This window comes from Harpia harpyja, chromosome 2, assembly GCF_026419915.1.
Source record: "Harpia harpyja isolate bHarHar1 chromosome 2, bHarHar1 primary haplotype, whole genome shotgun sequence".
NCBI classification, from domain to species: domain Eukaryota; kingdom Metazoa; phylum Chordata; class Aves; order Accipitriformes; family Accipitridae; genus Harpia; species Harpia harpyja.
The window spans coordinates 90,726,827-90,743,679 of NC_068941.1; the positions used below are offsets into that span (position 1 = coordinate 90,726,827).

Genomic DNA, 16,853 nt, shown 5'->3' on the forward strand with positions numbered 1-16,853 from the left:
GTCCTGGTTTCAGCTGGGATAGAGTTAACTGTCTTCCTAGTAGCTGGTACGGTGCTATGTTTTGAGTTCAGTATGCGAAGAATGTTGATAACACTGATGTTTTCAGTTGTTGCTCAGTAGTGTTTAGACTAAAGTCAAGGATTTTTCAGCTTCTCATGCCCAGCCAGCGAGAAAGCTGGAGGGGCACAAGAATTTGGCACAGGACAGAGCCAGGGCACCTGACCCAAACTGGCCAACAGGGTATTCCATACCATGGGACGTCCCATCTAGTATAGGAACTGGGGAGTGGGGGCGGGGAATCGCCCCTCCGGGACTGGCTGGGTGTCGGTCGGCGGGTGGTGAGCAATTGCACTGTGCATCATTTGTACATTCCAATCCTTTCATTATTGCTGCTGTCATTTTATTAGTGTTATCATTATTAGTTTCTTCTTTTCTGTTCTATTAAACCGTTCTTATCTCAACCCACGGGTTTTGCTTCTTTTCCCGATTTTCTCCCCCATCCCACTGGGTGGGGGGGAGTGAGTGAGCGGCTGCGTGGTGTTTAGTTGCTGGCTGGGGTTAAACCACGACAACCCCCACTGTCCAGCCAGCTGCCGCTTTCCTCCTCTCTTCTAGTGTCCTGCTCCTCGTTTTTGGCAGCCTTCGCCTCTGCCCAGCAGCCCATCGCTCCAGGAGCCAGCCGACCGACCGTGTGTTCCCCGACGGACCGACGAGCGAGGTATCCCAGGGGCAGGGGGAGCGTCGGGGGGTGCCCCGAGCCCCGGAGCAGACTCGCTGGCAGGACTCGTTAGGTGCACAACTGACCGAATAAACACTGGCCGTCCGTCCCCGTTGCCCTCCGGGCTGCGTTTGCGCTCCCTTTGCACGGGGCGAGGGGCCGTGAAGGAGCCCAGGGGAAGAGCAGATGAGGCGCTGGGGGGGGTCGGGCCATGCCCCCCCTGTTCCTGCTGGGCTCCAGCTGCGGGCCGGGGCTGGAGGAGCCCCAGGTGGGGGCAGTGAGGCTGATGGCGACGGCCCCTCCCTTTAAAGGGGGGGCTGCCGGGGGAGGGGCCGCGGCGGGGCCGGTGGGAGCCCAGGCAGGAGCGGAGCGGTGGCCGGGCTGCGGCTGCCCCTCGGGAGAAGGTGAGCGGGGCCGGGCGCCCCTCGGACCGCGACCGTCCCAGGCGGGGGTGGCCCGGGGGAGGTGGGGGCCGCCTGTGCCGAGGCCGGGGGGGGGGGGCGGGGCCCTGGGGGCTCACAGGGGGGCTAGGAGCACCGGGCCCCGTGGCGGGGCTGCGCAATCGCCCGGTGGGTCCCGGGGAAAGCGCCGAGGAGGACGGCGGGGTCCGTGTTGGACGCACGGAGCGGCAGCGGGGCTGCGCCGTGGCGGAGCGGCGGCGGCGGGCGCTGCTCGGAGCCGGGCGGGGGGGGGCCGCGCCGTGCCGGAGCGGCGGGGGCGCTGCCCGGAGCCGGGCGGGGGGTGCCGTGCCGGAGCCGGCGGCGGGGGCTGGCCGGAGCCGGGCGGCGGGAGCGCACCGGAGCTGCCCGGAGCGGCGCTGGGGGCTCGGCGGGGACTGCGGCTGCGCCGGCGTGGGGGTGGGCGGAAACGGAAGCGGCGTCCCCTCGGGGCATGCCGGGAGCTGTAGTTTCCGCGGACTCGGCGGCCGGGCAGCCGCGTGGCTCTCTGGCGCGGCGTAGTCCTCGCTGCTGCCGCCGCGGCCCCCGGAGTGCGACCAGGTCCGACTCAGGAGCGTTGCCGGTTTCGCGTGGTTTCCCGCGGGCTTCCCGCTGCGCCCGCTCCCCGACCAGCCCTCCCGGGCGCATGCGCCGTCCTGCGCGTGGGGCAGCCCGGCGTTCGCGCTCCGGCCCCTCCGGCGCATGCGCGGTCCCCGGGAGCAGCGTGGCGGCGCGCGGGTCTCGGCGGCAGCGGGCGAGCGCCGGGACCGCGGGTGAGGCGAGCGATCCCCTCCGGCGGGGGCGGTGGTAGGGGGTGCCTCCTGCCCGCTGGCGGGACGGGAAGCTGCGAAGCGGCCGCCGCGGCAGGCTGCCGGTCTGCCGGAGGCGAGCCGGGCCAGGGCAGCGCCGGGGAGCTCCCCGAGAGAGAGCCGGTAGAAGGGAAGAGGGGACGGAGGCGGGCACCCCCCAGGCGCGGCCAGCGGGCGCCTCCCCGAGTCGCCAGAGCTCCCCTGGAGCTTCCCCCGGCCCCGCTCGGGCCGTGCGGCTGCCCCCAGCTCCAGCCCCTCCCCTTGTTGAAAATATTTTGATAAAGAAATTAAAATCCAATTATATAAGAGTTTGGTTTGATTAAGAAGTAGAAAATTGTGAAGCATAATGTATAGCAGTGTTAAGTTTGAAATGTAGTCATAGAAACTTTAGGAACTGTGTTATGTGTGACTATAGGAACCTTAGTATTGTTAAGTTTGAAATAAGCTAACCATAGAAACCTCACCAGGAAGTTACTGGTCTTTCTATGTTTTGTTTCAAGAAACTAAGGAAACCGTCATGGACACCAGTTTGCTGCTTGGAAACCCCCTTATCGAGGATTCCAATCAGTAGAGTTAAGTGAAATTGACCAATGATTGTTTTAACATAAGAATATTAATAAGGTGGTATGATTAAAAGACCAATCATTGAAAAGGAATTAATATTTTGCTTGGAAATCTAGTGAATATGTATAACAAGTGTGTATTTAACTGTATTGTTAGACAAGACAGGTGCACACGATAGGTGGAGCGATCCCCCGTGTGCCCAGCGCTGCAATAAAGGAGTGCCTGCTTCTTAACTTCTCATTGTTGTTAAGGAGTTTTATTCCGGATTTCGGCAACACCCTGAAGCCTGCGCTGTAGCCGCAGGCAGCCCCCGAGCCCTGTCGCGAGGGCAGCAAGCTGGCCCTCCGGTGTTCTCGAGTCTCCCTTAAGGGGGGTGCCGTTAGCAGCGGCGCGGGGAACGAGTGGCGTCTGCGGAAGCCCCTGCGGAATGAGGGGCTCCTGCCAGGGTCGAGCTGCGGTAATAACGGTCACTGCTGCCTCTTTCCCTCTCCCAGAGGCCACGCTGTGGGTGCGGTTGTCCTTTCGTCCCCTGGGGATGCCGTTGACTGCAGCAGCCTCAGGCTTGCTTGGGCTGTCCCTGCCTGGCCTCCCTCTCCTCGCGGTGCGGGAGCGCAGAGGGACAGGCGGAGCGCTTACTGGCTGTGGGCGGGAGCTGCGGAAGCTGGAGAGGCCACAGAAAGGTAAAGAAGAAGAAGCGGAAGGCCGTCTGGCTGGCAGCTGCCTCCCGCTGCAGGCAAGAGAGAGCCTGCCTCTCCGGGTGTGGGAGCATCCCTCCTCGTAGTCCGCAGCAGGTCAGACCGCCAGGGTCTGTATGCACGACCAGCAGCGGGGTACGGCTACGTAGCGAGCGAGCGAGGCTACGTGTCTAGGAGGCCTCATCTCGTAAGAGCTGTGAGACACTCGCGTGTTCTGTTACGTGGAGGACAGCCAAGCGACGGGAGTTGCAGAAGAGGAAGGGAGGAGAGAAGGAGAAAGAAGCATCTGAGCTGGCAAGGTCTCCTGGCAGCTCCAAGAGCGAGAGCTGTGGTGAGTCCTGGGCCCTGTCGCTCCTCTTGTGCGTCCCAGTCCCTCCCTCCCTCTCTCCTGGCCCCCTTGCTTTCCCATGCTGCTGTGATGTTTGGGGGGTTTTTTGGTTTTTTTTCTTTTGCTTCCCTGTATCTTTCCTCTTCTGTATATTCTCTTGTCCTGCTCCCTCTTCCTCTCCCCCTTTCTCTCTCTCGTTTGACTACCCACCTTTCTTTTTCTCTCTGTGTTCTTGTCCTGCTCCCTTTCCCTATTCCCCCCCACCCCATCTTTGTCCTGCAGCCCGTCGCTGTTTTTTTTCTCTTCCGTCCCTTTGTCCTGCTCCCCGTCCTTGTCTCTCTTTCCCTTGGTTCTGCCTCCCGTCCCTTTTTCCTTTCTTGCTCCATCTCTCTGTCCTGCTCCCTATCCCTCTCGCGCTCTCTCTGTTTCTGTGTCCGTCTCCTTGCCTTTCCCCACGTTCTCTGTCTTGTTCCCTCTTTGGTTTTCTTGTTTTCCAGGTGGCTGGGCCCGGCTACCTGCGGGGGTGCTTCGGCTGGGGGGTTTGGGGTGGGGGCCTGGCTGTGCTGGTGATGGCGGGGAAATAAAGCCTGAAACGGCAATCATGAAGGACGCCCTGCCTGTGCTGGGGCTGCCCCGCAGAGGCGTGGGGCCAGGCCCTCCGCCGGTCCCGAGCACTCCCCAAAACTGCGCATGGGGCCCCAGGGGTGCAGGGCTGTGGGGTGGCTACGCTCGGCGTCGCCCGTGGACACTGCAGGGTCTGAAATGGAGAACGAGTTTTCTGTTCCTGGGGCTTGAAAACAGGCTCGCGCGGCTGATTTTGGGGCTCAGAAACATTCCAAGCTGCGCGGCTTTGGGCCCAGAAACAGAGGTCCGGCCCTGCGTTTTTGGGCCTTGAGAACAGGCTCGGCAGCCGGGTTTTTTGGCTCCCAAACGGGCCCCGAGTCAGCCGGCGTGGGGGCCAAAAGCGGGAGCCGGCTTGGCTGGTTTGGCAGGCGGGTGGGAGGGTGTGGGGAGCTGCGGGGGGAAGCAGGGGGTGGGCAGGGCGCGTGGACCCTCCCCGGAGATGGGGGTCTGGTTGTGTCGGATGCCGAAGTTCGGGAGGCCGGCACGCAGCCGGCCGAACTCAACATCTGCGATGGTCTGTGGGGGGGAAAGGCGCTTTTCAGACCCCACGTGCCCTCTTTGAGTGCAGCTCTTCTTTCTGCGCTGCTCAGAATAGTTGTTCAGTAATTAATCGCCCAAACTAACGAATATTTATACGGTGTGTAACTCTGATGTTTAATCCTATTGCTCCGGTTTTGACAGCAGTTGATATACAACCTTATGGAAAGCCCAGGCCGTTGCACATAGCTGGAGCTTGTAAGGAGAAGCAGCTGAAATCAGCCGGAGCTTCAGTGCGGAGCTGGGGCTTCAGTGAGCCAGAACTGTAGCAAGCGGGAGCTGGAACGAGGCGGGGTGTCCGCTGTCTGGAGCGTGCGTTAGCCAGAGGCAAAAGTACCTGCGGCTGTAACGAGCAGGAGCCGCGATGAGCTGGAGCGTCTTTTCGCTGGAGCATCCGTCGGCCGGACCGCGCTCCCAGCACGGCCGAAGAGTGGCCGGGCGCAGGCAGGGCTGTCCGCAGCGAGCGGCTCCGAGCAGCGGGGAGGTGAGTTGTCCTTCTGCCAGCGGGGAGCCCGGCCTCTTCCCTCGGGGATGTGATCCACGCCACGCTCCTCTCTCTGCGTGGAGGGTCTCGCCCGGTCCGTTCCCGCGGGCGGAAGCGAGGTGGGGGTCCCCCGGCTCTCCTGGGGCAGCCCCCCCCCCCCCCGCGAGGGGGCACGGGCGAGGTGTCGTCGTCCCCTCGGTACCGGGCAAAGGGGAGAGAAACCGGCCGGTGGGAGCTCCTGGGGTGCAGAGCCCTTCCGGCAGAATCCTCCCCTGTCTTTTCACCGTTGGCTGGGTGTGACAAGCAGGTTCATTTCTTTGTCTCCTCTTTTCCCAGTGTCACCTTCCGTGTCACACGAAGAAAATCCTGCGTGGTTAATTCCGCTTGCTGCTCAGGTAATCGCACGTATCGGGCTGGGGGAGCGGAGAGAAACACTTGCGAGTTCGAGGGCACTACAGATGCTCCACGTTAAACCCACAGAAAAGGCAAATTTGCTGCTAGTGCAGAAGAGCTGATGGAAAAATTGCTGTAACAGATCGTGCCCGGTTCCTGAACTGGTCCCTTGATATGTTTGTGTTTCAGGTGAAAGAACGAAAATTCATGTCTGGTAAATTCAGAGCTGCCTGTTAGCTTCTTTAGGGTCGAGTGTTTCTCTTCTCTCTGTTCATACGGATTTTATGGGCAAGTTGGAAATAGCCTTTTATTTTTTTATGTATAACTGAATGTTTAGGAATGTGTGGTGTCCCTGTAGTTCACTTTTGAGCACCTAGATGCCAGTAGAAATGTAACGAGTGAAACATGATGGAAACTGGTACTTAAAGTTGATTTTTTTATTTGATTTTTTTTTCCTTCCCCATTAAGAGTGTTGATGGCATGTTGTCCCATGGCGCAATCCCCATTCCGTTCAGCGGAGTCTTCAGTCTAGGCCTTTTAAGTAAAAAAGTTTGTCCTTCCAAAAAAGGACTAGTCATTCATCGGACCGAGGCGTAGACTTGGAGAGTTGCTTAAGTACGTGATCGGAATTAAAGCCAACTTTCAGTTAATGTTGCTGCTGTTGGTCTTTGCTTTCATTGATTTCTCCACCACTCTCTCATGGTTGGGAGCTCTGAATCGTAATTTTTTTCAGTCTCTAACACATTCCCCCTGCCCCCCCCCCCCCCCCCCCCCCCCCCAAAAAGGAGAGGCAGTGTCTAAAAGTGAATTAGTTTCCTCACAAATGCGTGAGTAAATAAAATCTGAGTGATTAAAACCATAAAAATGACACCAGTCTGAGACAATAGCAGATCTGGACTATTTCTGAACAGGCATTCATCACATGCAAAAGTCGTCAGGGTATGGGTCACCTGCGCTTCATGCTCTGATGAGACAAAATGCTGAGGCAGGGATGAGCTCTGAAAGAAAAAAAAAAAAAAAAGGATACAGGGTCACGGTTTTGTTTTGTTGTTGTTTGTTTTTAAAGAGTGCATTATTGACTGGTGCCAGCCTGCAGAGCTCTTCTGCTGCCTGACCTCTCCTTCTCTTTCATGGCTGTAATTGTCATTTGGACAATCATAGAAGAGCAATTAAGTTACTTGCCTCTGTGAATGTGCTGGTAATACCGGGAAGGCAAATGCTTGAACCAGTAGTGAATAACTTGGCTACAAGTAGAATTTCTGAAGGAAGAACAGCAGCAGCAACAGGAAGCAAATAGCAAGTGACCAAAAATTTGCGTGTGTCAAACGCATCAAAGCTTTATTGCCAAATGTTGTTTGGCAATATGTTCCAAATGGCTTTTTTTGGTAAACGTAAACTTTCAGGAAGTTCGGGGTTGCGTGTGGCAAAACGCGTCCCTCTGCGTACGCATCCTGCTACGTAAATAGCATGGGTCAATGGCAAGTCCAGCGGCAGGGCTGTTGTTCCCTACTCTCGACGTTGCCGCAGTAGCGTTGCGGTATTGAGACCTTAACGGACGGGCTGAGGAATGGAAGGAGAATGCCCGTTTTCTGTAAGGGCTCAGAATGCCGACCCTTTTCTCTGCCTGCCGCTCCCCTGTGCGTGAGATGAAGCTGTTTTATTTTTCTCCCTTGTTCCTGGTCTAAATATTTCTGGAGCTGTTGCTGCTGTGGGTTTGCAACTTGTGTTACTGCGTTTTTGTAGCATTCTAGCGATGGGTCGTTTCTACTGTGGCGAAGCATCGAGATACGGTTTTCGGTTTAAAGCGTCAGAAACTACATTCACCGAAACCGGTAACTGGCGGCGTAGGTGAAACCGATCTGGCGCGTGCAGCTGTGCTCGCAGGGATGCTCGGTGGCTCCTCATCAAAACGGCAAGGGGTGTGTGTGTGGACATCCGTAGGGTCGCGCTCTGGGTCCGAGAGCGTTAACGTATTTTTGCTGTTGGAAGATGGAATGGAGCGTGTGCCTGTTAAATCTCAGGGCAGTCAAAAGCTAGGAGGGACCCTGAGCGGGTTTGGTGGCACAACTGCGGTTTTAAAAGATCTTGACCGTTTGGAGCAACGGCCTGGAAAAAATCATTCCTTTTTTGCAACGAGGCAGTTCACAAGGACAGATGTGTTGCTGTGCTCTTTAGCAAAAATACTCGGCTTGGGACATATAGGGTGATGAAGTCTTGGCTATACTAAGGCTTGAGAAAATGTATGTAGGTCTCTATGTCTGTCACCTGCGTGTATCTAGGAAAGGGAGTTCTAGTGAAACTAAAGTTACCAATGAGTCAAAAAAAAAAAAAAAAAAGGCACAGTTGTCTGAAAAATGCAAAAGCTTTAGTGGCCTGTGTCAACAGCTGTACCGAAGATGATGCAAAAATACTTTTTGCTCTGCTCAGTCGTACTGTCTTCACAAACCTTCACAAAAAAAGGCAGCTTTGGATTCCTACCCAGTTTTATGCTAAAGTTTTGTTTTGTTTTGTTTTTTTGTTTGTTGGGGTTTTTTTTTTCCCCCTCTCTCAGGTGGATGTCAGCTGCCACCATTTCACCGTGGTTGCCCTTTCTTCTGCCGTGAAAGTACAAGACAGATGGAAAGATTCCGTAGTGGTCTGCAAGTACAAGGTACGCCTACGATGTGTGTCTGCATTTTTCCAAAGGTACTTGTAGTATGGACTTTAAAGTTAACATTAAGAATGTGCCAACTCTCCTTCCACATTTTTTCTGTGGAATATTTTAATACGAATACTAAAACTAAGGTCTGTTCTGGAGCACGTTACGCCTACGCCAGGTTGACTTCCCTCTGTCTATTTCCTCTTCCTGAAAGCATGTAATCTTCTGTTTCCGTGCGCTTACTAGTAAATGATACCGTGAAAATAATTTTGTCCTAAGAGAGGGGAGAAACTGTTCGTAAGAGTTCAGCTGTTCAGAAGAAACGGGCTTTGTTTTCACGATAAAAGCTTTATGCTTCTGCAGTCAATGAGTTTTTTTAAATATCTTATAGGAGTACTCGACAACCTTACTGAGATAACTAGCACCTGTACTAAAAGCAATCAAGGTCAAAGAAGAGACGCGGACAAAACAGGACAAACTGGCGTCGCTTCCGTGTGTTTTCCAGGAAGCATCAGCAGCCTTGTAACTAGTGACAGTGAGTCCTGAGGTGGTTTTGGTGAGTTACTGCTTCAATAATGTATTTTTATTGGATGTATATAAACATGGGCACACCCTTTTAGTGTAAAGTGAATTATTGAGATTTATTCTTTATTTTTCATTTTGCTTTTTGAAGTTTTCCACTTCACTTTCAGCTTTATTCACCAAACGAGCAAGATGCAAAGCAGCAGCAGCAGCGCAAGGGCTGTAGCTGTTGCGGTGGATCCGTAAGCGTAGATTCTGATTGCGTACGACCTCGTCCCGCAGCCTCCCAGGGTTATCTCCCTGCAGCAGTGCTGTAAGGAAGGGAGGAGACGTTTTCCAACACCGGCGAGAGTGTTTACTTGTATGCTAAGGTGGTGTTCAAAATGGTATCGATTAGCCTAAATGCTGATTTTAAGCGTTCAAATCGCTCTTAACTTTTAAAGGAGGTGGTGTATTTCGAGCTGACCTGTTTACCTGGAATCCTCCTTTAGCTCAGCGACTCTTCTTGTGCACCCCCAGCCTCCGCTGGCAGGGCGGTATGAGAAGCTGGAAGGTCCTTGACTTAGTATAAACACTGCTTAGCAACAACTAAAGCGTCGGTGTGTTGTCAACATTGTTCTCATCCTAAATCCAAAATGGCCCTGTACCAGCTACTCAGAAGAAAATTAACTTTATTCCAGCCGAAACCAGGACAACCCCAAACCCCCTGATTCTGGGTCTGCAACGGGAAAAAACCGAACGAATTTGGGACTCCTGGGAAAGCCAAATCCGCCTGGATTTGCGCAGCTGGAAAGCAAAAAAACCCACCCCGTTTTCACGCACAAAACCACAACCAAAAGATCTCCCCTTTTTATGTTGTGGAAAAGCACTGAAACACACCCCAAACTGAGTATTTTGAAAAAGCAGAAAACTCCCCAGTTTGGGGAAGATTGGGGATGAAGCACAGGCAGTTTGAGGGGCATTGCTGGGGGTCCTCCCGGTGTGGATTCTCTGTTGCGGGTTATCCCAGGTGAGTTACCTGCTGTGGATCATCCCGGGTGGACTCCCTGGGGTAGGTCATCCCCACCCGTGTCCCCCCGTGCACCTTTGTACCCTCCCCTACCCTCCCGCCGTGTGTGTTTCTCCCCCATATGCCCCCCTGTTGCTCCGGCCCGCCCCCTTCACCCACGCGAGTTGTTTCCCCCCGCATCCCCTGCTCTCCTATCTCCTGCCCCCCCCCCCCCTCCTCCGTATTCCACACCCCCCCCCCCGCCCCCCCCATCATCCGTCAGGCTTCAGACCCCTGGCATGCTGCCTGCACCCCATTCTCTGTCATTTTTTTTTCTTCTTTTCCTTACAAGTTGTTGTTGTTGTTGTTTCTTTTTAATGATTCAACTGTTTTTGTTTCAAGCCACGAGTTTTCCCACTTCCGCCCTTCCGATTGTCTCCCCGTCCCACTGGGGGCGGGGGAGCGAGTGAGCGGTCGCGTGGGGCTTCGTTGCCGGCTGGCGTTAAACCACGACACGAGGTGAGTTGGAAGCCCTGCCTGGCTAATGCTGGAGGCTCTCTGTGTTCCTCCTGCCGTCTTGACGGGCCGTCCTTGTTCTTCATTGCCGCTTTATAGCGAGCGCCTCTTGCTCCGTAAGCAGCAGTACTCGGGCCGCGCAGGTACTGCGCGTTGCGGGCAGCAAAGGGCAATTGTGACGCTTGCTGGCGGGAGCGGCAAGGAGTGCGGAGCCACGCTCCTGTAGGGAGCAAAGGTGGAACCTCGAGGGCTCTACGGTCATCTGCTGAGGACATCTAATATCCCGACGCGCCTCTTTTGCTTTCCCTGCTTCCCGTCTAATTACTTTGCACGCCGGAGGGCAGGGCTGTAAGTAGCACCGTGCAGCGTCTCTTCGATAAGAGACGAGCCCCGCCCAAGAAGCCTTGCGCGAAGAGACGAGCCCCGCCCAAGAAGCCTTGCGTGCGTGCAGGATTAGGAGAGCAGAGTTGTGATAGCACAGAGGTGAGGAAAGGTGCGCCCACCCCAACAGAGCCCCAGGATCGCCAGGGTATCGCTCGCTTGCAGGTCGGCCGCTCGCATCTGGTCCGCTGGGACGCGCCGTTTCCTGCTGAACAGAGCTGCCCCTCTGGCGCGAAGCAGCTTTGGGTCTCTCGTGGCCTGCCTTCAGGCTGTCACCTGAACCAGGCGTTATTTTTTTTTTTTTTTAAATCTCTCGCCAGCATCTGTTGACTGGCTGCTGTCCCTCCCACAACCCTGATGCCACGTGCAGACGGATACAGCAGACCCTGGGGCTTGGTCCAGGGCAACCCCCCCTGCCGTTTGCAGGTTCCCTGTGCTGCTTCTCCTCTCTAGAGAATGGGGTGGGGGGGCAGGGACAGAAGCGACCGCCCGCATTGTCTGTTGTTTGCGCTTGACTGCTGTAAAGGCTCCAGCCACTCGGGTGCTTTTTGGAACGGAGGCAATGAAGAGGACTGCCCGGGCTGCGAGTGGGGAAAGGGCAGGGAAACGTAAGCCCTGTGCCCCCAGTAAGTAGCTGCCGCCTGTGGCTGGTCTCTACTGGGCTGAGCTGTCAGTGGTGTCTCATCCAGCTGATGCTCAGAAGAGGATCGTTGCGGGGGTGCTGCTGGCCGGCGAGCGAAGGTGGGAACTGGCGTTGGGGAGGCGCGCATGCGCGGTGGTGCGTGTGGCTGGGCCCCCGCTGTTGCCTGGTAAGGGAGAGGCTGTACGGCAGCTGGGGAGGCGCGCATGCGCGGTGCGCCTTTTACGGCGCTCGCCGCTGTTGCCTAGCAGCCGTAGCGCGACACGACGCCTGGGCAACCGCGCATGCGCGGTGGCGCGGTTTACGGCGCTCGTGCTGTTGCCTAGCAACGAGGATGCTGTACGGCAGCTCGGAAACCGCGCATGCGCGGTGGCGCCTTTTACGGCGCTCGCCGCTGTTGCCTAGCAACCGTAGCGCGACACGACGCCTGGGCAACCGCGCATGCGCGCTGGCGCGGCTTACGGCGCTCCTGCTGTTGCCTAGCAACCGAGGCGCTGTACGGCAGCTCGGAGGCGCGCATGCGCGGTGCGCCTTTTACGGCGCTCGCCGCTGTTGCCTAGCAACCCTAGCGCGACACGACGCCTGGGCAACTGCGCATGCGCGGTGGCGGGGTTTACGGCGCTCGTGCTGTTGCCTAGCAACCGAGGCGCTGTACGGCAGCTCGGAGGCGCGCATGCGCGGTGCGCCTTTTACGGCGCTCGCCGCTGTTGCCTAGCAACCGTAGCGCGACGCGACGCCTCGGCAACCGCGCATGCGCGGTGGCGCGGTTTGCAGCCCTCCTGCTGTTGCCTGGCAACCAGAACGCGGCACAGGAGCTCGGGATCCGCGCATGCGCGCTGGCGGCGCCTTTCGCCGCCGCTCTCTTCCGCCACCTCGTGACCAACGTTCGGTACTGCAGCTCGGAGGCTGCGAGTGCGCGGGGCTGCCCCCGTCCCGCACGTGCCGTCCGACGGTACCGGCAATGCGGCGCCGGCGGGAGGTGCCGCCGCGCTCCTCGCTTCCTCCCGGTAAGGAAACGCCGCCGGAAAGGAAAGCTCGCATGGGCTGTCTCTGCCTGGCCTCCCTCTCCGCGCGGCGTGGCGCGGCGCGGCATGGCGTGGGAGCACAAAGGGACAGGCAGGGCACTTACCGGCTGTGGGCAGGAGCTGCTGCGGCTGAAGCTGGAGAGGCCAGAGAAAGGTAGAGAAGAAGAAGCGGAAGGCCGGCCGGCCGCCCGGCCGGCAGCTGCCTCCCGCTGCAGGCAAGAGAGCGCCTGCCTCTCCGCGTGTGGAAGGATCCCTCTTCGTAGTCCACAGCAGGTCAGACCGCCAGGGTGCACCGCAGGGTCCGTACGCAGCACCGACGGTGCGGTACGGCCGCGTGGCGTGCGGGCGAGCGAGGCTCCGTGCCCAGGAAGCCTCGTCTTGCAAGACCTGTGAGACGCGTGTTCTCCTAGGGGGAGGACGGCCGTGCAGCCGGAGTTACGGAAGAGGAGGGGAGCGGGAGAGGAGCCGAAAGAAGCGTCTGAACTGGCAAAGTCTGCTGGCAGCGCCAAGAAAGAGAGCTGTGGTGAGCCCCGGGCCCTCGGGGCCCTGTCTCTCTCTCCCCTCTTCTGCGTTCTGGTCCCTCCCTGCCCCTCTCTTTCCCACACCGCTGCTTTTTTTTTTTTTTCCTTTCCTCCCTTGTACCTCTGATACTGAAAAGCCGGTCCAAGAAACTCTCTAAGGCTCGTTTTGGCGTTTTAGAAAGCAGGCATTCTTCATTGCAGCGCTGGATGCACGGGGGATAGTTCCACCTAGCGTGCGTGCCACACCTTTAGCACAAACAGGTCATATAGACTAACTAATTGCATATGAATCAGATTAGTATACGTATACATAAAAATGATGGCAACTGATTATCATAGCACTGCCTACATCCGATCACGCGCAATGAAGGATCCATTTGAGACGAAGGGCTGCTTTTGCGACCACCGACCCATTTGAAGTTCTTGCTGGCTGTCCTCCAAGTCTTTATTCTTGTCCTTGGTTCTTTGATCTTGAAGCTTAACGCAGTTTCAATCGCATGCGGTCCGTTTCAGCATTGTTCTCATCTAGTCATAAGAGCAAAGAACTGCAAAACTTAGGAGTACCTACCTCTGCTAGTTAATTGCTTGGCTATACTTTTGTCTATTGTTTCAATCATCGCGTTAGTGTAAGATTTCTAATAATTATTTACTAAATCTCACTTTTACAGTCACCTAGCAGCAAACCAGTTTCCACGGCTGGTACAAAATATTAAAACCATCCAAAACTATTTAGACGTGCCATACAGAATGTACGGAAATATGCTATCAGAGGTGTCCCAGGGGCAGGGGGAGCGTCGGGGGGGGCCCCCGAGCCCCGGAGCGGACTCGCTGGCAGGACTCGTTAGGCGCGCGACTGACCGAACGGACGCCGGCCGGCCGGCCCCGTTGCCCTCCGGGCTGCGTTTGCGCTCCCTTTGCACGGGGCGAGGGGCCGTGAGGGAGCCCAGGGGAGGAGGAGGTGAGGCGCTGGGGGGGGTCGGGCCATGCCCCCCCCGTTCCTGCTGGGCTCCAGCTGTTGCAAATATTCTGGTAAAGAAATCAAAATTTAATCACGTAGAAGAGTTAGGTTTGATTAAGAAGTAAAATTGTGAAGCGTTACGTATAGGATTGTTACGTTTGAAACGTAGCCATAGAAACTTTAGGAACTGCGTTACGTGTGACTATCGGAACCTTAATATTGTTAAGGTTGGAAATAGCTAACCCTAGAAACCTCACCAGGAAGTTACAGGTTTTTCTATGTTCCGTTTCAAGAAACGAAGGAAACCGTCGTGGACGCCAGTTTGCTGCTTGGAAACCCCCTTACCCTTCCCATCTTGATTTGAGTATCGAAGATTCCAGTCAGTAGAGCTAAGTGTAACTGACCAATGATTGTTTTTAAATAAGAATATTGATAAGGTTATATAATCAAAGGACCAATCCTTAGAAAGGTTAAATTTAAGAACGAGCATAGTATGCCTTTTTATGGAAAGAGCTTACGTAACAATGACCTGACAGAAAAAGTCCGTAAAAACTGACGGATTTTGATACTAAGTGGGACACGCCTTTGGAGGAGCGATCCCCCGTGTCCCCAGCGCTGCGATAAACTAAGTGCCCGCTTCTTAACTTCACGTTGGTGTTAAGGAGTTCTATTCCGGATTTCGGTAACGGTTTTGGCGACCCAGACGGGACCTTGCGAGTGAGACTGGACGAGATCGAGTGTCGATCAAACTCCGGCCGGCGCCGAGGTATTCTCGGGGAGAACCATCGCCCTCGACTCACAAAGCTCCTCGCGGCGTTCCCTGGAAAAAAGGTAAGGCGCTGCTGCTTTGGAATTTGTTTGGAAAGCCTGCCCGTGAGGCGCGGCGAAAGCTTCGCAGGGTTGGGGCTTGGAGGGTACCCGTTTGCAGTGGAAGCCTAGGCGTCTGCCCCTAAGTCGTAAGCGAAAGCTATTGCTGGGTTGGACTTTGTGTATTATTTGGGACAACTGTCATTTGCGTTTGTTTGGTATTTGGGATTTGAATGTATATAAGTATAATGGCACTAGCAAAATTGTTTAAGAATAAGAGTGCAGGAAATAGAACTGCTGATGAAAAGATACCAAAAACATCACCGTTGGGATGTTTGTTGGCACACTGGGGTGAATTGCAGGAAAAATGGGAAACAAACAGAACTTTGAGTTATAATACTATATTGCAATTACTGTTGTTTTGTAGGAGAGAGAGTAAACGGAATGAAGTGCCATATGTCGATTTGTTCTTTTTAAGTGAACGCAGCTGACGGGGACCGGAGGGGAGTCTCCCAGCAGAAGCTCTGGTTACAGCTAAACTGGGAGAACAGAAAATTGAATATGAATTGACGCTAGAGTCACCTTTTCAGTTTTAAATACCTTAGAGGGAGAGTTAAGTTTTGAAGAAATTGGTGGTGTTGGTGCAACAAGTGAACGAGAAACTAGACCCTTCTTTAAATCTTTAACAATGAAATTAGGAAAGCAATGGGTCACTCAGCAGTTTTTGTATGTGCCAAATTCTCCTAAACTCCTGTTAAGGGGAGATCTACTGGAGAACTTAGAGGCAGAAATTAAATTAAAAAATGGAGAGATTAAAATTTTAATTCCAGAAACTAAACGTATCGAAGCAGTGGCTTTGTTGTTACAGGATGGTTACCGAAAGGAGAAGATCATACCAGTCAAAGTATAATGCTGTAATTCCAATCGTCTGGACTGGGAAGGTCCCGGTAAATCCAAAAAGCAGAACCTGTGAGACTTGATGTAAAGCCAGGATCGAATCCGCTAAGAATTAAGCCATACCCCCTAAAACTGGAAAGCCGGAAAGGGTTAGTATTGATAATACAAAAATTTTTAAGATATAAATTGTTAACACAATGTGAATCCAAATATAACACCCCGACCTTGCCTGTTAAAAGGCTAATGAAAAAGATTATAGATTAGTTCAACACCTCAGAGCAATAAATCAAATAGTACAAGATATTCATCCGGTAGTAGCAAATCCTTATACTTTGTTAACAACCCTAACAGAGAAACGAGAATGGTTCACAGTGTTAGACTGAAAAGATGCCTTTTTCTGTATTCCCTTGGATCCCAACAGTCAAGAGCTTTTTGCTTTTGAATGGGAAAATCCTGAGACTGGGAGAAAAAGACAATATACACGGACAGTCTTGCCTCAAGGCTTTAAGAATAGTCTTACCATCTTTGGAAATCCATTGGCACGAGAATTAGAGCTTTGGAAGAAAGAAAATAATCTAGAAATCTTGTTGAAATGTACGGATGATCTGTTAATTGTAGCTGAGATGGAAGAACAATGCACAAAGTTAACTATTAACTTTTTGAACTCTTTGGGAATCAGTGGATAGCGAGTGTCAAAAGAAAAAACCCAAATAACCCAGAAAGAAGAAACTTATTTGAGTTTTAAAATCCTAAAAGGACAGAGACAATTAGGAACTGAGAGCAAAGAGGCAATTTGTCGTCTCCCCGAACCTAAGACTAACAAATTAACGACGAGCATTTCCGGGAACGGTTGCGTGGTGTCACCTGTAGATTATCAGTTGTGGCTTGCTGGTCCGACCTTTATAGGAGCAGCTCAAAACCTCAAACAATGGATTGGACTGATGAGACGAGGGGAGTCAAAAGAATCTCAGTAGACATAATAAAGGGGGATGAGAGATGATGTTTAGCGCTTACATTGTTGAAATTAGCCGAGGCAAAGACAGTCTTTGATACGAAGAGCTGGTCCCAAGGACCAGCCAATGAGGTAGAGACAGCTCCCGATAAGAAGCAGGAGCAGGCCCCAAGAGCCAGCTAAGACCGGTCTTGCGGCTTGGGTGAATACCAAGAAATCACTGAGCCTGCGCAAGAAAAAAGGTTACTAGCGGTGACGAAGAGGAGTCATCTCTCTTCATCTCTGCGACCACCAGACGACCACCATAAAGAGGCCCCGCGCAAGCACAGTTGAGAGGAGACTATGGAAATGACCTCTCGGAGCTAATTTTAATAGGAAGCGGGGATAGGTCACGCATATGTATAGGCGTATTGTGAATA

At 54.2% G+C, this 16,853-nt stretch overlaps 1 long non-coding RNA gene across 2 annotated transcripts; it reads left to right on the plus strand.

The window, feature by feature from the left end:
• The first annotated feature begins 2,984 nt into the window (after positions 1-2,984).
• Positions 2,985-8,333, plus strand: LOC128139062 (uncharacterized). Of its 2 annotated transcripts, XR_008234212.1 has the most exons (4): positions 2,986-3,554; positions 4,857-5,196; positions 5,533-5,591; positions 8,141-8,333. It is a non-coding gene; the product is annotated as an uncharacterized LOC128139062 (long non-coding RNA). The 2 variants fall into 2 exon arrangements; XR_008234211.1 differs by lacking the exon at positions 4,857-5,196 and having other exon boundaries at positions 2,985-3,554.
• Positions 8,334-16,853: the final 8,520 nt, after the last annotated feature.